General features: G+C 47.6%; 1 protein-coding gene across 4 annotated transcripts in view; it reads right to left on the reverse strand.

Moving 5' to 3' along the window:
- The window catches only part of ARHGEF7 (Rho guanine nucleotide exchange factor 7), a 125,309-nt gene that overhangs the window by 97,525 nt on the left and 5,528 nt on the right, over nt 1-22,256 (reverse strand). The window lies entirely within an intron of this gene.

The raw sequence follows: 22,256 nt of genomic DNA on the forward strand, positions 1-22,256 counted from the left end.
CCCCGGCGGCCCGGAGCTAGCCCGGCCGCCCCCAGCGCCCGCCCGCTCGGCCACCGCCTCTCCTCACCCTTTTTCCTTCCTCCGGGCTGCACCAATCTCAGCCCCCTTCCCTCACCAGGAAGTGGGGCGGCGCCGGAAGTGACGTCTTCAGACCGCGCCCCGGCAGGCCCCGCCCGCGACCTCTTCCGGTCCTCCGCCGTGAGGGCGCGGCCTCCTCCCTCGGCAGCTGGTGCTGGCCCTCCGACGCGGCCCACCTGCCGCGGCCCACGCGCGGACTTCTCCTCCCCGCACCTGGCGCTCGCCTTCGGACGCGGCCCACCTGGCCCGGCTCACGCGCGGACTCCCCATCCCCGCACCCGGCGCTCGCCCTCCGAAGCGGCCTCGCAGGCGCAGCCCGCCCCGCCCAGAGGGACCCGGGAAAGCTTGGCCTCCGCCGCTTGAAGCAACCACGAAGGGGCTGTTGAGAACCTGTTGTTTTCTCAGTTCTTCCCCGCCCCCGGCTCGGGGAGAGTGGAGCTGGAATTCTAATACGATGACTTAAAACAAGTAGCGACGTAAATTATGCCGGTTGGGATTAAAGTGCAGTGTTTTCTTTTACTACGTATAGACCATGTGCTTCATCAGTGATTAACCAAAATAGCCGGTCACTCGTCAGCGAAAAGTCAGCTGGGGAGAGATTGTGGCGAATGCAGCCTCCATCACAGGTGAAGAGCAGCGAGGGCTCCTGCAGACTGTCTGGTGCTTGGTCCGAGGCAGGGCTGTAAAGGCCACGGCCACACGTGTAAGAAGTTACTGACAGCCTCCCAGGGCAAGAAACAAAGGAAACCAGGAACGGCACCAGTTACACAGAACAATCAAGGGAGAAGCCTGAGATCTCAGAAGAGCTTTTTGTTGTGTTCTGAATGGCATGTGAAGACTTTTTACACTAAAGTATCATCCAGAATTCTAGCATTTGGGGACGTTCAAGACATTTTTGTCCTACTGTCCTCTAGGGGGAAATCACAACATTCCATCAGGCCTCTCTCAGGAATACTGCAGTTTCGTTGCAAAGTGGTCAGGTCTTCTAAAACTACAAAAGAAAACCAGGGTGTTGAGCAGTGCCAAGAGGGAGGAAATGACACTTCTTTTTCTCTACAGTTTAAAAATTCTTAGAAGTGCCAGCATATTTCCCTCCAGATATTGAACAGATTTGTTTTTTTCAGTGGAACTTGAGAGTGGAACAGCAAACCCAAAGCTGCCTTCTAGTCCATTTTACTCCTCCCTCACCCTGTTTTTGCATACAAATACAGTCAATCCTCATTCACGGATTCTGTATTTGCAAATTCGCCTACTCGATAAAATTTATGTGTAACCCCAAAATCCGTATTTGTGGCACTTTCTCAGTCATTTATAGACATGTGCAAAGCAGCAAAAAATTTGAATTGCCTTATGCACACGTTCCCAGCTGAATTTGAACAAGGCCATGCTCTGCCATCTTCTTGTAGCTCATAATGTAAGCAAATGTCCTTTTCACTCCACTGGTGCCACATTTTTCACTTTTTTTTTTTTTTTTTTTTGCTTTTTCTTGGTGATTTCACTGTTTTAAATGGCCCCCAAGCGTAGTGCTAAAGCGCTGTCTGGCGTTCCTAAGCGCAAGAAGGTTGTAATGTGCCTTACAGAGAAAATACGTGTGTTAGATAAGCTTCACTCAGGCCTGAGTTATAGCGCTGTTGGCAGAGAATTCAATGTTAATGAGTCAACAATACGGTACATCCAGAAAAAGGAAGAGGATATTCGCAGATCTGTACGTGAAGCCGCTCCGGAAAGTGCTAAAGTAACCTCTATAGTGCGTGATGGAGCTATGGAAAAGATGGAAAAGCAACTAAATTTGTGGATTCATGAGATGACAAGCAATAAAAAGAGTGTAGTGGACAGCGTTGTTGTGAGGCTGAAAGCCAAAGAAATTTACGGTCATGTTACCCAGGGTCAAGAAAATGTTAAACCCTTCTCAGCTAGCGCAGGCTGGCTTGCACGATTCAAAAGGCGATACCACATGAAAAATGTTAAACTTGCAGGCAAGGTAGGTTCTACGGATCAAGAGGCTGCAGAAGAATTTAAAAAATACCTGCTAAGCATTATATATGAAAAGGGTTATATGGAAGAGCAGGTTTTCAACGCCGATGAAACTGGCTTATTTTACAAGAATGTTGGCAAACGAACCTATGTAATGCAAATGGCCTCCAAAACTCCTGGCTTTAAATCATTCAAAGACTGTGCAACCTTGCTATTATGTGCAAACGCCAAGGGTGACTTTAAGTGCAAACCCCTCATGGTACACAGAGCACAAAACCCACAAGCACTTAGAGGGAAAAACTTGAACCGTATGCCAGTCCACTGGAGATGGAACAAAAAAGCATGGATGGTGTCCAAAATATTCTGGGATTGGTTCCACAACTGCTTCATCCCAGAAGCTGAACGTTATCTCCATGGCAAAAACCTTGCCTTCAGGGTTTTATTAATTTTGGATAATGCCCCAGTTCATTGCCGTGAAGAACTCGAAAATGCCCACCCCGACATAGAAGTTCTCTTCATACCCCCAAACACAGCATCTCTTATCCAACCCCTCAATCAGGGCGTGATAAAAGCTTTCAAGGCACACTACACCAGGGAGCTTTATAGCAAGGCTTTTGAGGCTCTCAATGCCAATGAGGAGACCACCATGATGGACTACTGGAAGTCAGTCACCATACGCAATGTTATTGATTATGTCAGCACAGCCTGGGACAGCGTCAAGCAGGCTACTATCAACAATTGTTGGAGAAATGTTTGGCCAGGCTGTGTGAAAATTTTTGAAGGTTTTGAAGGCGTTACAGAAAATATAACGAGCAGTGTCAAAAACATAATGCATATTGCACAACAGATAAGTGGAGAAGGTTTCAGTGACATGAAGGAAGGCGATGTGGAGGAAATTTTGGCAGAAGCGGCAGTAGAACCCACCAACAAAGACCTGGACGAGATTGCAAAACAAGGCAATGGAGTTAGTGATGCCGAGGATGGTGAAAGTCAGCCTGAGACTCCAAGAATCGTCCCTCTCACAGCAGCCAAAATAGCAGAATGGAATTCTGCCTTGGAAAAAATTTTCAATGACATGGAAAAGTGTGACCCTGTGCCCGAACGCAGTCTCACGTTTAAGCGTCTTACCTCCACCGCGTTCATCCCTTATGCCGAAACCCTTAAAGATTTGAGGCAAAAAGCCAAGCAGGTGAGGCTGAAGCAGTTTTTCAAGCCAGATTGGGAGGGCAAGTTGCTGACACCGTCACCCAGCTGGGAAAACCAGACTCCTGAGGCAGAGCTGCCAGATCTCACAGGCCACCCTCCCTGACATCTTCCTTCCTGACTCTCCCTCCGTTCCCGTACGGCAAGCCGAGGTCACGAGGTTTAACCCCACCGTGCACTGCCCCATCACGTGTCCCATGGCTCCATCAACAGTAAGGTGGTTTCCATAAATTTTAAATGTTTAATCTTTGGTTAATGCTTTTGGGGGGGCTTTCTTTCTTGCATTATGCTGTAGTATCCAATATACAGTGTGTATTTGCATGTGTATGTGAGCAGTGAACATGTGTACTGTGTATGTGACTGAATGGAAGAGCTAAATTAGAACAGTCACACTATGGTAGACTACATTACGTAATGCTGTAATTGAGATGGTGTTTTATTATAAAGATATACTGCATGTAATTATTTGTAAATATATATATGTTAAATAAGCTATCTTTAAACAGAAATACACCTAAAAACAAGATTATGTATTGACTTGTTGACCAGATGTTGTGACCAGAGGTTCAAAGGAAACTAACCCTGTATTTCTCCATGAACAATGGTTCAGTAGTTGCTAATTCAGTGGTCATGGTGCCCTTGTAGAATGTAACTACCACAAATAATGGAATCGACTCTACGTTTAAAATTATTGATCCATAAGGATCTAATTGTTATGACTTCTCTTCTGAATTGAGTCAACACAGCTACTGTGAGTTCACAAACGATGGAAACATATGTTACAGTTCTTGATAAAAATTATTAAATATAAAATGCAAATTTTATTTGGAAATATATATCTTCATGAGATGTATAGGGTTTTTTTTTTAATTAGTTCATTTACTCATGGATAATCATCACTTACTGCTGGAAGGAGATATGGAGCAGCACCAATTCTATTCCTATCTTGGGGTTTTTTTAATGCAAAAACTGAGAAACCTTGTTCATAAAAATAAGCACATGGAAATGGAAGGAGTTTTGTTAGGATGATTCTTTGAAGCCTTCTGAGTTACATAGCCAAAGTCCAGATATAATCTGTCATAAATAAAAACTTAAAATCATCAGCCAACAGCTTGATTGGAGTCTCCTTCAATTTCTGTGAAAGCTAAGTACAACCCGAGCTGCGACATGCAGTCATCAGAGTCACTCCCCTCCCAGCACCGGGACCCTTTGTGACAGCTGGGAGGCCTTCCACCTGGCAGTGTACACCTCGGGAAGACAACAAAGGGTGAAGTGGGAGAAGGCCATTGTGAAAGGGGAGGTGGGACAGTTGGACCAGCGTGATGCTCTCCTTGCTCAGAGACAGCTGCTCTGGCTCCTTGGTTTTAGTTGAGCATGGATGCAACTGAGGACCTGGAAATGGAAATGGATTCCCTTAAAACCATCCTGAACTCTACCTAAAGCAACATACCTGTTTGGAGAACTGTAATGTAAAAGAGTCAAAACTTTATAGTAAGTAGTTCCTAACTGTAACACACATACTGACCTCGAACAAGCCACTTGATCCCTCTATGTCTACACCTGTATCCCCAGTTTAAGCCTGACACATTCAGCGTTTGTCAACAGGGCTGTTGGGAGGGTCAGATGCATAATAAATTGGTTCAACAATATTGGACCTAGACTCCTGCCAGATCGTGTGATGGGCACTGTGACTGCAAAGAAGGGGGGCACAGCCCCTGCCCTCGGTGAGGAAGACCTGCTCACAGTGTGGCAAGTGCAGCCACACAGGTGTACGCTCAGGACCCTGGTGGCACAGACAGGGCAGGCCAGAGGCTTAGCCACCCCAAATGGTGACAACCGAGTCGGGGACAAAAGGGTGAAGAGGCAGATGGGACTGCATTGTCAAGGGTGTGACACTTGAAAAGTCCATCATGTTTTCAAGAGTGGTGAATAATCAGGGCAACTGATATCATGGGTGAAGCTGCAATGGAAAAAAATGCATTGGAGCGATGATGATACAAAAGGAGATATTTAAAAGCTCCCCCCCCACCATATTTTGCTGAAGAAGCTGTATGAATGGTAAGTGAGCACATGAAAAAGTGTTGAGCATCATTAGTCATCAGGGAAATGCAAATTAAAAGCACAGATAACACTACCCACCCACCAGAGCGGTGAGATGGAAAAGGCTGACAGTATCGAGCGTTGGCAAGGATGGGAAGCAACTGGAGCTCCCACGCGTGACCGGTGGGAGTGTCAGGTGGTGCGCTTGGGAAACCGGCAGCTCCTTGCAAAGTTAAACATACCTAAGCCCCAGCAATTCCTCCCCTAGGTGTTTACCCAAGAGGGATGAAAACATACGGCCACAAAAAGCCATGTTCAAGAATGTTCACAGCAGCTTTATTTACAGTCACCAGAGCCTTCACAACCTGAAGGCGAGCTCCGCTCAGTGCATCTCCAGATGTGTTCAGAGAGGAGCTCTGGCCTCAGATGACCAACAGCTGCCCCATGCGCTTTCCAGAAATCCTCTCCCAAACTTGCCACGATAATAAACTCCAGGCTTTCCCGCCAAAAACTCTAATCAGGCAGAGGCATAGACAGCCCCCAAACCATTGTGATTTTCCTTTGAAATATGGCTTTTGTACTCAATATTGGACAAGGGGTGTGTCTGACACTCTGAGAATTTGCTACAAACTAAATCACAAGGCAATGTTAAGGCCAGACTTCAGAGACCTCCGCAGATGCCCAGCTCCCGCCTTCTCAACTCCTTTCTACCACCCACTGCACGCCGGGGACAGCCAGCTCTACCCTCAGTCCAAATAAAGTGCCAACTGGAGGAGCTGCCTTCTCTCCAAGTCTGAAGGAGTTTAGAGTTTTAGTTTCCAAAACTGAGGAAGAAGAATAGGCAGTTCTAGCAAGCAAAGAATTACATAGGTTCAGTGTTGCTGCAACACTTAAGACGGAGAGTACAGACAACCACGGCAGCTTGTAACAGCTGGGAAACCCTCAGCGGCTCAGGAGCCTAGCTCCCAGAAGCGGTGGCCTGAACTGGTGACTTCCCAGGGTGCCTCCATGTCCTTATCCCTGCCCTCCTTTTGTAGTCTCTTTGTTAAACTCTCTTCAACCATTTCTGTTTAGCATGCCGTCTGTTTTCTGCTGGGACCCTAACCCAGTGAGCTTCCTGGTGGTATGGTTAAAAACAGAAAACAGTGTCATAGCAAAAGATGAGAAACAATTTAGGGAAAGGATTAGGTCAATTACAGTCCTGCAACAGAACAGACCACCAGCCTACCACACAGCATTTACAAAGAGTCAGCTATATATACTGATATGTCACAACCTCCTGGTTACAGTAGGTGTGGGACAAGGAACATGGGGAACAGTATGCAGGACATGCTGTCTTAGTGTTTAAAGAAAAAAAGCAAGAAGAAGATGTGCCTGGGTGTTCAGAAATGCATGGCCTGGGACTTCCCTGGTGGCGCAGTGGTTAAGAATCCATCTGCCAATGCAGGGGACACGGGTTCGATTCCTGGTCCGGGAAGATCCCACATGCCACGGAGCAACTAAGCCCGTGCGCCACAACTACTGAAGCCCGCACGCCTAGAGCCCATGCTCCATAACAGGAGAAGCCACCACAATGAGAAGCCCGCGCACCGCAACGAAGAGTAGCCCCCGCTCGCCGCAACTAGAGAAAGCCCGCGTGCAGCAACAAAGACCCAACACACCCAAAAATAAAATATAATAAAATAAATCTTAAAAATAATAAAAGAAATGCATGCCCTGTCTCTGGAAGCACATGCCGGATAACAGGGGCTGCCTCCAGGGAGAGGACCCGGGGCTCGGAGGACAGAGGGGGAGAAGGGAAACTTGCTTTGCACTCTCTACTTTCTGGTACCCTTTGAATTTTGTACCACATGAAAGTATTAAATAAATACATTTTTTAAAAGAACAATCTAATGTTTTCACAGGTCAAGGTGCCTCCCCATTAGAAAACAGTCTTCTTTGGAGAGCCCAGCTGTCAGTGTGTTGGGGTCCTTGTGAGGCAGATCTCCACCACGCCATGCCAATATGCAACGCTATGCTTAAAATCCTAAATTCACCACCTAAAAGTCTAATTAGCACTGAATGTAATGACCTGGTAGCCATTGCTTTATTCTCACTAGAGTACAGCTGCCTCCTGATCAGGGACCACACTTGTCCATAGCTCTCCACTCACTCTGCAGCCAGAGAGGTTCAGGGGAGTGAAGGCAGAGGTCTGCAGAGCTCACTTGGAGGCTACGGGGCTCCTCCTCCAAATCCATGGAAAACAGTGAAGCATCCAGCAGAGAGCTCAAGGACTTGGCAGCTAAATACCAGATAGTAAATTAGCTCCCAAAGTGTGTGGCCTGGGATTACAAGTAGTTTACTGGAAGACATTTAAGCTTTTAATAAAGTACATTTTTCTTTGGCTTCCCTTCTTCAATATATCCCAAAGCCCAGCTCCTGTATGGATGCTACGGTCGTCTGGGGAAAAATAAAGATGTCAGCCATTAGTGTGGAGCTAGGCAAGCCATAAAGGGTGATCAGAAATATGAATGCACTAAGTGCAGCCATCCCAGACATGGGGGATGTCAGGGGCAGGCGGACCAGCAAGACAGTGTGGCTTAAATTAGCTCGGGTGTCCCCCGAGGCTCGGTTCCCACGAGCTCCAAAAGCACATTGTAAGTCCTTCAGAGATGGTAGCGACAGTCCCAAATTGATACCAATGCCAAAAATGGATTTTTTTAAATGTGGGCATAAACTTTCACCAGACTACCTAGGTTAAATTTCTCCACTGCGTTTGTGTTTTGCTCTCCCAGTAACGTTAGATCAAAACAGGCAGGTGTGTAGTAATCGTCAAATGAGAGCAATTTTGAAAACAGCACATGCCCTGTGGTGGCTGTGATCCAGACACCTGGGACACAGAGGTGCACGGGCCAGGCCGTCATTAATGTCTCGCGCCTTCCTTAAGCAGACGCCATTTCTTACACCTTTGAAGGATCTTGATACAGGGAAACAGGAGTACGAATTCCTAAGACAACTCAGATTGGGCCTTGTAATCAGAGATTTTTCTTAACTGAAGTTTTGCCTGTTCATATGGAATAATCATCCCTTTTTTCCTCTCATTCTCATGCTTTCAGCCCAACGGAAATATGTATTTTGTAAGTCTGAGCCACTGCTTACTTTCTTCTTAAGCTCAATTTCTGCAGTGTTTCTGGTCCTTTGACATCCATCTCCTCTCCTACTGAGCACATTTCAGAATGGCTACCGATGTCTTTGCCTGTGTCCATTGGTGGAAAAGCCTGTAGAGAGGCTCATGGTCTCCGATGGGAGGGTGCCATGTACCTCTGCAGTGTCAGTGCAGCAGGTAGGGGCGAGAATACCCCCAGGAGAGGAGCCCCGCCCCCAGGAGCATGGGGCACTGGTGGCCGCAGGTCTCACGGGTCTGCTTTTTGCCTCACGGACAACCCAACCTCCTACCTTTGACCGAGACACCTCAAGGTAGAATGTCAAGTCCTGTCCCCGCAGCCACTGCTGGGATTGTACCGATGACACCTGTGTCCTCAGATGTCTGCGCGGGGCCTGTGCGGCCTGCCACCCCATTGGTTTACCTCGCTGTGCACGCTCCACCCTTTCCCACACAGTGAAGCCAGGGGCAGCAGTGGGAGCTTTGGAGCAGCGCCCTGCCTCATGCCCGCCCAGCCCTCCCGGCTAAAGAACCCGTCTTTCATTTCTAAACAGCCCGAGAAGCTGCGTTTAAGGCAAGTTAAAGCCTCTGGGCCAGAAGACGGGACACTGACCACCTTGGAGAAAGTTCTGTTTTCACCCACACGTTAGCATCTGGGAGGTTTGAAGGCGCGCAGAGAGGGCTGGCTGACTTTGGAGAGAGGCTGGGAAGCGAAAGGGAGCCTTCACCAGAGGAAGGAACATGCATAAGGGGAGAGGAAACAGCTGAGGATGCTCACTGGCAAGTGTGCCTCTCTATAAATAGCAGCCAAGACCCTCCCCAGAGGGAATGGCAGGGGAAGCAGGCAACCACAGCTTGGAACGCTCGTGCTGTAAAAGCCTCTTGCATGAAAGAAGCCAGTCGAGACTTCATATTAAGTGTGAGTAATAAAAAGGTGATAAAAAGCTCGTTATCTCCCGGAGCTCTTAAGCACCTGCAGAGTACCCGCTGAAATAGGGCCGTAGCTGTAAGATGTGGAGCGGTATGTAGTCCAAAACTACATTTTCAAACGATCACTTAGAAAAACTGACCTTCATTAGTTAAAGATAAGGCGGCCAATGCACACTCAGGAATTCTATTTCTTCCATACTACTATAGCTGGAACATCTCCCTGCACATTTATAATTTGCCTGTCACATCACTCCTCTGCTCAAAACCCTCAAAAGCCCCCCATTTCACTCAGAGTAAAAGCCAAAATCCTTTAAGAGAATAAAAGGTAAGACACAGACTGGACGAAAGCACTGCATTTGCAAAACACACATCCAATCACGGACTTGTATCTAAAACATACAAAGAACTACTAAAACTCAACAATAAGAAAACAGACAGCCCAATGTAAAAATGGGCAAAAGACCTGAACAGTCTCCTTACCAAAGAAGATATACAGATGGCAAGGCAACTAAACATATGAAAAGATCCATATCATATGTCATCAGGGAAATGCAAATTAAAAGAACAGTGAGACACTGCCGCACACCCATTAGAATGACACAGATCTGGACTTCCCTGGCAGTCCAGCGGTTAAGGCTTCACCTTCCAGTGCAAGGGGTGTGGGTTTAATCCCTGGTCGGGGAGCTAAGAGCCCACATGCCCCGCAGCCAAAATACCAAAACATAAAACAGAAGCAATATTGTAACAAATTCAATAAAGACTTTAAAAATGGTCCACATCAAAAAAAAAAAAATCCTTTAAAAAAAAAAAAAAGAATGACACAAATCCAACACTGACAGCACCCAGTGCTGGCGAGGACGTGGAGCAACAGGAACTCTCATCTGCTGCTGATGGGAATACACACTGGTCCACACCGTGGAAGAGACTTTCTTATAAAACTAAACATCCTCTTACCATAAGGTCCAAAAATCTTGCTTCTTGGGTAAATTTGCTTTACCCAAATGAGTTGAAAACGTGTCCACGCAAAAACCTGAATACAAATGTTTATAGCAGCTTTATTTATAATTGCCAAAAGCTGGAAGTAATCAAGATGCCCTTCAGTAGGGGAATGAATAAATAGACTGTGGTCGATTCAGAAGATGGAAGATCATTCAGCAATAAAAGAAAATGAGCCAAAAAAAGGCATGAAGGAGACTTCAGTGCATGTTACTAAGTGAAAGAAGCCAATCTGAAAAGGCTACGCACTGTACGATTCCAACAATATGACATCCTGGAAAAAGTAAAACTATGGCAACAGTAAAAAGATCAATGGTTGCCAGGGACCAGGGGAGAGGGCAGGATGAACAGGCAGAGCACAGAGAATTTTCAGGGCAGTGAAACCATCCTGTGTGACACTGTGATGATGGATACATGTCATGTCCAAACCCACGGACTGCACAGCACAGAGTGAACCCTAACGTACATTATGGACTTTACTTAATAATTTATCGGTACTGCTTCATCAACTGTAACAGGTGTCCCACACTAGCACAAGACGTTAATAATAGGGGAAAGTGGAGAGGGGTGGATGGAAATTCTGTGTACTTTCTGCTAAATTTTATGGAAACCTAAAACTGCAAATAAAGTCTACTCATTTTTTTTTAAAGTCAGTCCTTATGATGGCTGAGCAGGCCCTGCACGGTCTGTTCCCTCGTTCCCTCCTTGACCTCATCAGCCAGCTGCTACTCTCCCCCAACTCACAGTGGCCTCTGCTGTTCCCAGAATTTGCCAGGCAGGCTCCTACCTCAGGACCTTTGCACAGCCTAGTCCCTCCACCTGAAATTCCCTCCTCCCCAATAATCACGTCACGCCTTTGCTCATATACATCAAGTCTTTGTTCAAATGTCACTTCTCTGTAAAGCCTACCCTACCTACCAGAAGTAAAACTGCAACGTCACCCTGATTGCTGGCATCCCCCCCATCTTTCTCCATAGCCCTATCACTGTCTAACATGCTGTGCAATCTACTTGTGTACTATGTACGCGTCCAGAATACCTCCCTGTGCCGTGAAATATATGCTCCACAGGCAGTCTGTTTGATGGTGTTACATCTCAACACCTGGCATATACAAGCACTTAGTATATCATTGGTTCAGTGAATTAATGGTTTAATTAAGGACCTTTGCCTATGACACTAATTCGGTACCAGAATCACTTGGTTATAGCTACCTGAAGTGAAGGTGAATGATGCTGACAGCACCTAGAACCAAAAAGTAATATAATTGGTCTCATATGAGAATTGAATATTTGAGACAGGAACTGTGCTGAAAAACATTTGGAAATAAAATCACCATAGACAAAACATTACAGTGACGTAAAAGACGCTCTTGGGTTTTACCATAAACCCTTAAGCCCTGTCTGTCACGGCTGACGGATGCATCCTGTTACCGCCGGCTCCGTCTGAGGCCGGCCGCCCGGCTGCTGCCCAGCTCTCCGAGGACCGCCAGCTCGGCGTCCAGGGCTCCGTTTTCGCTCTGTGTGTATCAGGCGTCGGTCAGCCGGGCGCCGCCGAGAGCCAGCGCTCTGGTTTCAGCGCCGTCTCCTGTCACTAAGGAAGATCGCTGCCTCGAGCGGGGCTCCCGGAACCAGCTGGCCGGCTCCCCCAGGCCTCAGCTCCTGTCGGTGGCTGGCACGTTGTACAGCCACCCACGAGACCTGCCTGGGGACAGGCTTGCCTTATGCCCGGGTCCTAAGTTTCACAAAGGGGCCAGAACAAGCCGATGAGGCCCTCCCGTGATTCTGACGTTTCAGAGCTGAGAGACACGCAGGGAGTGCGGGACAGGGAAAGCAGTGAGGAGGGCGCCGCCAGAGCTGCAGCTTGTCCTTGGTCCGCTAGCTCGTCTCCCCGCGGCCTCGGGAGGCAGGCGCAGCCCTCACCGCATCCCCTCCTTCAGCCTGCTTCCTCTCCGTCCCCACGTCCACAGATTCTGTCTTCTGTCCTCTCCACTCGACTTCTGAGCCCAGCCGGTGAGCTTTACTTCAGTTATTCTGTATTTCAGCTCTGTAATTTCCGTATGTTTCTTTTTCATAAGCCCTCTTTCTTTGCTGCGATCTCCTATTCTTCCACCTGTCTCAAGAGAATCTGTAATTGTTTTTGAAGCCTTTTTGATGGCGGCTTGAAAACCCTTGTCAGGTGATTCCAGACTCATTCACTGCGAGGAGACGGTCGCTGAAGCTCGTCTCCGCCACGACACCTAGAAAAGCAGCGTTCTGTGGCCGGACGTGGGTAGGGGTCGGGGAGGTTGCCAGAAACCATCTGTGTTTTCTCCGTATTCAGTGACAAAGTGAATTCTTAGTTGGCTACTGAATTGAAAAGCGTAGACTAGAATGAACTCAAGACGCACGTCCTCGGTGGCGGTGGAAGGCCAGCATGTGCCGCAGACCCTGCAGACCTGCAGAGAAGCAGGGCCCCAGTTTAAGGACCCTAGGCCCATGGCCCCCGGGTGCAGCATGGGATGGAGGCACAGCTCAGCGGACCTACTCGCTGGACCCAGATGCCCCCCACCCACAGCTCAGCAGTGCGGGTGATTTACCCCTCCCCCGAAAGCCGTAGTTTCAAAGAGAACCCTTACCCACAGGTGTCTCCATATCTTTCGGTAGCTTTTAGTGACTCATCATCTTATTTAGCTATAGTTCCTCCCAACCCTAATATGAATATTTCAAGGATTCCTCCTTAAGTGCCTCAACTTAAATAATACATTCATCAAATCTCATACAAGCCTCCTGAGCTTGGCCTCAATACAGATGGTGTTTCTCTTCTGTATATTTTTTTAAATATTTATTTATTTGGCTGTGCCGGGTCTTAGTGGCAGCACGCGGGATCTTTAGTTGCAGCATGTGAGATCTCTTGAGTTGCGGCTGTGGGATCTAGATCCCTGACCAGGGATCGAACCCGGGCCCCGTGCATTGGGAATGCGGAGTCTCAGCCACTGGACCACCAGGGAAGTCCCTCTCTTCTGTTTTATGCAACAATTTTCTAGATATAAAGAAACATGAGGAATCCCATTTTCCAGATAAATTCCAAGTGCCCCTTCCAATCCAAGGCAGGATTTCGTTCCAGGCTCTCCACCTCCATGTTTCAATGCCCCAAAAGCCCATAGAGAAGCACCATGGGGTCTGCTCTGTCCTGAACTAAAAGGCACTAGGTTAGGAAATTTCCCAAGCATGGGGGCACATCCAGGTAGGCGAGCAGCCCGTGCTCACCGGTGGAAAAGCCCCCAGGTGACCACACCTCGGTCTCCCGTCTTCTGAAAGCACCGTGCATGCCATCTGGCTGGTCGCAGGTTACGGTACTCCTGGGCTGAGGAGCTCAGCGGGCCGTCAGTGGTCCTGAAATGCGTCCCCTGGACCAGCCGCATCAGCATGACCTGCACGCTTGTGAGAAACGCCGATCCTCACCCCCACCCGGACCTGCAGAATCAGAAACTCCGGGGTGGCGTCCGGCAGTCTGTATTTTCACAAGCCAGCCAGGCGCATTTGGGCACACTCAAGTGTAAGAACCACATAACCACCTAAGCCAAAGGGACAAAGCAATGGAAAGCCCATCATTACTTGAAAACAACTTGAAATGCAGGTACTGCTAACTCTGATATCAGTAATTTCACTAACATTTTTACATAAAATTGTAAAAATTTTTATACAAAAAATTGTTGGGCAGCTATGCCACTTCCAGCTGTAAGAAAAAACCATCCCAACCCAGAAATTTTCAAGCTGTAAGCTCCTCAATGAGAAGGAGAGAGAGAGAGAGAGACTTCTTCCTTCCCTACCCCCGCTCCCAATAATACTCTCCCCACCATCCTCTCAAAAAGGATTAAGGAGGAAAAAATAGCTGCTGAGCTTCCGTTCCCCACACGTGGAGACAGGCTGAATAGTGCGGGTTTTATTGCTTTGATTGGGAAAAATAATACCCAAAAGCTAAACACTGCTTACATTTACTGTGGTTATTTAGGGACAATATTCCCCATAAACACTACTTGATTTACCTTTATCTCCCTTCTTTTATTATGATATGTAACTAATTGTGAGCATTTTCTAAATGAGAAAGAGAAAGCAAATCCCAGGAGAGATGTGTGTATATTCATAAAATTATAAAACAAATAGTCCTCAACTTGAACCTGAACTTTCTAAAAATTATACGTTGACATCCCTAAAAGGCCTTACCTCCATCAGATCTGGGCTTTCAAATGTCAGCGGCAAAACAGAGAGACAGCCTAGAGCAGTAAGTTCTCAGCCCCGTCCCCATCTTTACCTTTAAAGCCATTCATGAATGTAAAATCAATCAAAGGGGGAAGTAAAATGAATCAAAGGGAGAAGATTAAACACCTGATATTAATTCATTTAAGACAAGCCGGAAGCCTCAGATGGCTCAGAGTCACCACTGTTTAGTCTCAACACACTCTCTGGACTTGAACACATGTTAAAACAGGTAGGAAATGAGGGGGAAAACACCATAGATATACTTTCCTGAAGCCACTGAAAGAGAGTTTTCTAGAGTCTCCTTTATCAAGAAAAAAACAGCTGAAGGTGAACTTCCTCTTAACAAAATTTCTGAGTTCCTGAGCATCATAATGTGAAAACTCGCTGTAAATTCATACATCCCTGCGTCCAGCGGGCCCTCTGTGGGTGCCCAGCTGTCCCCCACTCTCTCACGCTCCACCCTCTACTCCAACGTTCTCTGCTCCCCAACCTCCGTGTCCGCAGCTGCCCCCGTTCCAACACCCCTTCCCCATCCCCTCTGTCTGTCCTGAGCTCACACTCCCCCCTTTACCTGAGCACAGGCACCCTTGCTAAGATCACAAATGACTGGGTTGACCGCTCAGCCAGGCCTGCCCAGCAGAGTCCAGGCGTGCCCGCTGTCCCAGGATGATCAGTGACAGAGCCCTCTTCCCTTCAAGCACACTGCCTACGCTTTTTGGGTTTGGGGTTTTGAAGCCCACTCCCTTGGCCTCTCGCAGTCTACTGGACATCCTCCTCCACTGACTTCAGGTCACCACACTCCCCCCAGACTTAACCGCCACCATCCTTAGCCCCTCAGGCTCGTCCACATTGCCTGGCCAGCCACGTCCGAGTCCCCAAGGCCTTCTGGAGTTCTCACTCTGTAATTTCCCCGTGGGAAATCTCACCACCCCACACTTGCATTCACATCTCTATGGTGTCACTCCCAAATTTATACCCAGCCCAAGTGTCCTCTCTGAGCTCCAGTTCAGCACTCTCAGCACTGAATCCATTCATGACCTTCTTGTTCCAAGCCTAGGCCCCAGGCCAGGCTCCCGCTCACACAGGTGACTCCGCCGGCCATCCCGGTGCGCAGCCAGAATCCCGGGAGTTACCGTGGACCCACCATGGAGCCCCGCTGCCTGCCTTCCCTCACCCTCTCCCCGGCCATCTTCGTGGTTTTGGCAGCACGGTGTCCATCCCAATCCCAGCTCCCGCTGGCTCTCAATGGACCACACTAAGAACTTAATAACGCTCTTCTCCTCATCCGTCTGGGCCCCATCTAATCCATTTCCCACACTGGAAAGTTTGGAGTACTGTTTTCAAAATCTGCAACTGATCACATCATCCTTCCCTTTAAAACTCTAAAAAACCTTTAAAACCAAAAGTCACTCAACGTCCTGTGGAGCCTGGCCCGTGGCTCTCTCTCCAGGAGCACTTGAGCTCTCCCTCGGTCTCAGCACCGTGGCCACCCAGACGTCCCCCACTGCTCCTCTAATTACACACCCCCTCTACTCACGCCAGAGCCCACTCATGTACTGCTTCTGGAGGAGACCTTCCCTGAGACACCACCCGTCCCCATCTGCCAGGTGTAAATCAGCTTCCTCTGCTACACACTTTGAGAAATCTGTTCCTCGCCTTCAGAGCGTGTATCTCAATTTGTAAAGCAAATTCAAACGGTATCTTTAACGTGCTTCTCCCCCACTAGATGGTATGCGAGTCTATTTTTGTTAATCATTAAGTGTCCCAGCACAATCCTTGAACCACAGTAGACACCTGATACAGATTTCATGAGAAGATAAACAGATAAATAAGTGAGCTCTTGGGCAAGGAGGCTAAGTATACTTGCACTTTAAAATTCCGTACACATTTTCTGAACAATCAGGTTCAGAAGTAGAGGGCTGGCAGTAAAATGAATTAAAGCTCCACTACGCACAACACACAGGGTGAAACTGTCATGTAACACACACTGAGATGTGATCGACATACAGTAAACTGCTCATACTTAAAGTGTACAGTTGGAGCAGTTGCGACACGTGTGCATTTGTGAAACCATCACCAGAATCAAGATTATGAACACCCCTACCCCCCAAAGGACTCCTTGTGCCCTCAGTGTCTCTACGCAAGCACTGGTCTACTTTCTGTCACTACAGATTATGATGCCTTTTTGTAGAATTTCACATAAGGGGAATCATACAGTAAGAATTTTTTCCTAGCTTCTTTACTCAGCATAATTTTTACCCACACTATAGCACATTCCCTTTTATTTCTGAGTAGTATTCTATGGAAATACGATACTTTGTTTATCCATATACCAGTTGAAAATATCTGGGTTGTGTCTAGTTTGTGGTTATTTAAAAATAAAGTCCCATTGTCTTGGGTAAACACCTAGAAATGGAATTGCTAAATCATTTGGTTGATGTGTGTTTAATATTTCAAGAAATACCATTTTCTAAAGCGGCTGTACAATTTTCATTCCCACCAGCAGTGGATGGGAGTTCCAGCCCATCCACATCCTTGCCAACACGTGGTAGGACCAGTCTTTTCAGTTTTAGCTGTTCCAATAGGTGTGTGTAGTGGTATCTCATCGTGGTTTTAATTTACATTTGCCTAGTGACTAATAATGTTGAGCATGTTTCATGTGCCTGTCCTCTGTGTATCTTCTTTGGTGAAGTATCTGCTCAAAATGTTTGCCCATTTTTTAAATTGACTGTTTCCTTGTTATTGAGTCTTGAGAGTTCCTTATACATTCTGGATATAAGTCTTAACTTGGTAGAATTCACCAGTTAGGCCATCTGGCCTGGAATTTTCTTTATGAGAAGCTTTTAAACTACAAGTTTAAATTTTGTAGTAAATACAGGGCTACTGAAGTTATCCGTTTCTTCTTGAATGAGCTTTGGTAGTCTGTGTCTTCCATGGAAATTGTACTTTTCATCTAAGATATAGAATGTTTGGGCATAAAAACGTTCATAATATCCCATTATTACCCTTTAAACATCTGTAGAATCTATAGTGATTCTTCACATTGGTCATTTGTGTCTTCTCTCTATTTTTCCTGACCAGTTTAAGAGGCTCATCAACTTTATTGATTTTTCTCAGAGAACCAGCTCTTGGTTTTGTCTAGTAATTTTCTGTTTTCCACGTCACCCATTCCCATTCTGTCCTTTATTGTTCTCTTTTGTCTATTAGTTGCTGTGGGTTTAATTTGCCCTTATTTTTCTATCTTCCTAAGGTGGAAGCTCTATTACAGCCAACAAAAGACTTAAATCGGGGCTTCCCTGGTGGCGCAGTGGTTGAGAATCTGCCTGCCAATGCAGGGGACACGGGTTGGAGCCCTGGTCTGGGAAGATCCCACATGCCGCGGAGCAACTGGGCCCGTGAGCCACAAGTACTGAGCCTGCGCGTCTGGAGCCTGTGCTCCGCAACAAGAGAGGCTGCGATAGTGAGAGGCCCGCGCACCGCGATGAACAGTGGCCCCCACTTGCCACAACTAGAGAAAGCCCTCGCACAGAAACGAAAACCCAACACAGCCATCCATAAATAAATAAATAAATAAATAAACCAATAAATAAATAAACCAATAAGTAAACAAACAAATAAATAAATAAACAAACAAACCCTGGAATCCCGTCCAGGACTTCTATTTAAAAAAAAGACTTAAATCATATGCAGGGTGAGTTCTCTCTCACTCCCAGAATACCGTTTTAACAATTTATAATCAGGGTGCTTAAGACTCACACCCAACAAAATATAGTTACTGTTAGTTATTTGGAGAACCAGCCTTGGCTCACTGACATGGCAGTTACTTGAATTCAATCTAAGTAAATGTGCTTGGTCAGAGGTCAGAGGAAGGAGAAACAAACCCTTCTTCTCCATTTCTCATCCGCTGATTAAGTCTGGAAGACACTCAGTTCCAGTCTCTCATCACTTAAAAGCAAGGCTTAAAAGCGTGGTACTTTCTGGAAGCTTAACCTTTGCCACAAGGCTGTCGAGAATTTAACCCCATTCTATTTATGGAGCTTGTTTTCAAAAGAAACAAAAATGCCTTAAAAAATAAGAGAACTGCGACCAGAAAATTTCATGTTTCCGTGAGAAGAAATCTGTTACCAGCACCAATGTCATATGAGCATCGTTGAACAAGCCAATTTCTCCAGCACCACAGAAAGATCGCCCTGCGGTTACTCAAGAAATCGAGGCTGAAGAAGATTCCATGTGTTCCCACGCCTCTTACACCTCCTGAGAGCAAGCAACAGAGGCTATGGGCCAGGATGATCCCTCTGAAACTCCTAATTTTCTGTCAAAACCCCTTTAACTTTCTTTCGTAAAGTGAATGACAAAGTCATAACCTTTTGGCATGCATTCAGAAAGTAACAGGCTTTTTCAGAAAATCTGTATTCCTGACAAAAGAATTCTGAACAAATTTGCTAACTTCAGATGGAACTTAAAAGTCTCTTATGAACTTAAACCGTCTCAAGCACAGGAAATCGGTGGGAAGTGTCTTCCTGGCAGGAGCATAGCCGTGAGACACTCAGAACTGAGGGAGAAAGGCCACCACAGGCCAGGGTGTTTACAAATAACCCAAACTAGACTGTTCTAAGGATTTTTGTTAGACTGCTAAAAAATCATGCTGCCAGAGCATGACTTCACTGCCAGAAACTGTGACTTCAAAGCAAACTTGGAAATGAGGATTCCCATTTTAAACTAAAACTAGATATAAACTGGAAGAGGTTTCAAGTGCTACACTTTTTTTGGTGCTGAATTACATTCACCTTCTTTAAAGAAAAGATAGGAACTTTATCGGTCGCTTTAAAAAAAGCTGCTCTAAGTGTAATAATAATTAAAGTTACGCACAAAACACCACTTCCGTTCTCCAGACTTGTACCGTGTCTACTGCCACGGTGAGGCTGCAGGACAAGCAGTCACGAAACCTCAGTGGCAGCTGAAGTGAGCTTGTGTTTTTGTCCGTGGGGCTGCAGGTCCACCGGGCAGCGCCGGGCTCGCCTGAGCTCGCTCACGCAGCAGTGAACTCTGATCCGGGTAGCAGCTCTGCCGACCTTGGCTAGGCTCTCCCACAATTGGGGTTGGTGGGCTGCAGGTGGGTCCAGGAGGCCTCGGCAGGGACAGTTGAGCTCTCTGCCCTGTGGTCTTGCATCCCTCAGCATCCGGGGCCCGGGCTGGTCCTCAGGGTGAAAGCAGGGTCTGAGAGAGCGTGGAAACACACAATGCCTCTTCAGGCCTGGGCTAGGAAGTAGCACTTGTCACTTCTTTTTTTTTTTAATTAATTTTTTTTTTTTTTTTTTGGTTGTGCCAGGTCTTAGTTGTGGTAGGCGGACTCCTTAGTTGCGGCTCCAGAGCTCCTTAGTTGCAGCATGCATGTGGGATCTAGTTCCCTGACCAGGGCTCGAATCTGGGCCCCCTGCCTTGGGAGCACGGAGTCTTATGCACTGTGCCACCAGGGAAGTCCCACACCTGTCACTTCTGCCACGTCCCATTGGCCAGAACAAGTCAAGGTCAGCTCAGATGCAAGAAGTGAGGAAACAGGCTTCACCTCTCAATAGGAAGAGCTGCAGTGTCACGCTACAAGGGCATGGCTGCAGGGAGGATGGAGAATTGGGGCCACCTCCGTAACCTACCACAACCCTCCTCTAATCTGCTGTGTACCCTAGGAGGCTCACCTCCATAGAGGCCCACCTTTATGCACCACTGCCCCAGAACCTTCCCCCAGCACTGTCCTGGAGACACCATGCACTTAGACTACAGTGTGAATGACTCTCCCTAGACTGTGCAGTGCACAACTTACACAGCCATACGGTGCTGCCCTCAGTGAACCCATCTGTACAGTGATGAGTTTGGGCTGCGTGACATCTTGAGTGTTCCTTCCACTGAGAATTCACAAATGCTTTACACTTCAGACCCGACGGTTTCTCTTATGACTTGCCTGAAAAGGCAGTACAGAACACATGAATGTGTGTGCATGTGTTTCCGTGTATATGATGCGTACACTAGCATGCACACAGTAGGTGATAAATACATCAGTTAGATTTAACTATTTTGAAAAACTGTGTTGGAAATGTGTAAACATCCCCACCCTATCTCCCTGCCTTTACACTACAGCAGACACAGCACTATCCCACAGAAGCAAGGCTGAGAACTACCAGACTGGTTCATAAAACTTTAAAAATTCAGAGCTAAAGTTAGAAATATTAAAAACATCAGGAAACAAATTCTCCTAACCTAACTTGGTAGAACTGAAGAAGGAGGGGAAAAGTCAGAAGTCGAGCCCAGGATACACAGGGCCCAGGGATGGCCCGAACGCCCTCCCTCTGCAGACACAGGGCGGGCTGGTGGGCCCTCACTGCCCATCTGTGACTCCTGGCCCTTGCCATGGGTGAAACTCTATCTACACGAAACCTGAGCCCGCAGCTTGGCCCTCTGGCCCCGCGAGCCAGCAGCTGCATGCGCTCAGCACAGGGCTCAGGAAGCCACATTCCGTGTTCCCACCACCCCAGACGATGGTAGTCTGTGAGGGTGGGAAGGGAGGGGCCACCAGCCCGCTAAGGTTGCAAGAATCTGCCCAGTTGTGAGAATAAGGAAATATTCCCGGATTTGAGTGGCCTTATGGTTCAGATCCCGGCTTAGAGTTTTCCTGGACATAGCAGGAGAAGTTTTCAGTGTTGATCCATGAAATAATAATAACTTCCATCTGCGAGGACCTGCTCTGTGCCCAGCACTGCACAAAACCCTTCGCGTCTACTTGTTTACCCTCATAACGCCCCTACTGCCCCAATAGGCCATTCCCTCCAGACAGGAATCGTTAATCTTGTTTTTAGGAGGAAGCAAGTGAGAGAAGTTAGGCAGGTTGCCCAAGGTCACACAGCAAATGGATGACTCTGGAGCACATACTGGGACCACCCCATTTTACAGTGGGCCCCGGGGGGCAGCCAGTGGGTCTTAGGGACGGCTAAGCCTCCCGGCCCCCCGTGCTGCCCGTGGCGGAGGTGAGTGCCCAGAGGGAGGGTGTGCCTTTGCCACCTTCTACCAACAATGACAGACTCGTGGGCGACTCCGGCTCCCATGTGATTCCAGTCCAGAAGTCTAGAGACAGTCCTACCAAAAAAGTTTATTATACACACACACACACACACACACACACACACAGTATTGTTTCAGATCTTGGTTTAATAGATTCCCAGTAAATGCAGAGTAATCCCTGAAGCAGGAACCAGCCCTGACTTAGCGCAGGTGGGTGCCCAGCAGGTGCTCACTAAGGCAGCCCGGAAGGTCCCCAACCAGGGCAGCAGGCACAGGTTCCTGGGGTGGAACCTGCCACCTTGAGGCAGCTGGGGACCCGGCTCGGCCAACTGCTGGGCCTCAGTGTCCTCACCTGTGAAACAGGGAGACACGGGAGGACAGCGGGACAGAGGTTTAGCACGGTGCCTGCAACTCAGGGCGCCCACAGTTGTTTCTTTAAAAGGGACGTATCTAAAGACGGGCAGTGCTCAAAGAAATGAGGGAAGAAGGCCACGACGGGTGTCACTTCTATTAATAGAATGCAGTCCTGGGAGAGCACAGACGCTGAGTCCTCCCACCCGAGAGCTCCCAGAGGCAGCTGCCCCTGATGAAAGGCCATCCTGCAG

The sequence above is a fragment of the Eubalaena glacialis genome, chromosome 16, assembly GCF_028564815.1.
Source record: "Eubalaena glacialis isolate mEubGla1 chromosome 16, mEubGla1.1.hap2.+ XY, whole genome shotgun sequence".
Lineage (NCBI taxonomy): Eukaryota > Metazoa > Chordata > Mammalia > Artiodactyla > Balaenidae > Eubalaena > Eubalaena glacialis.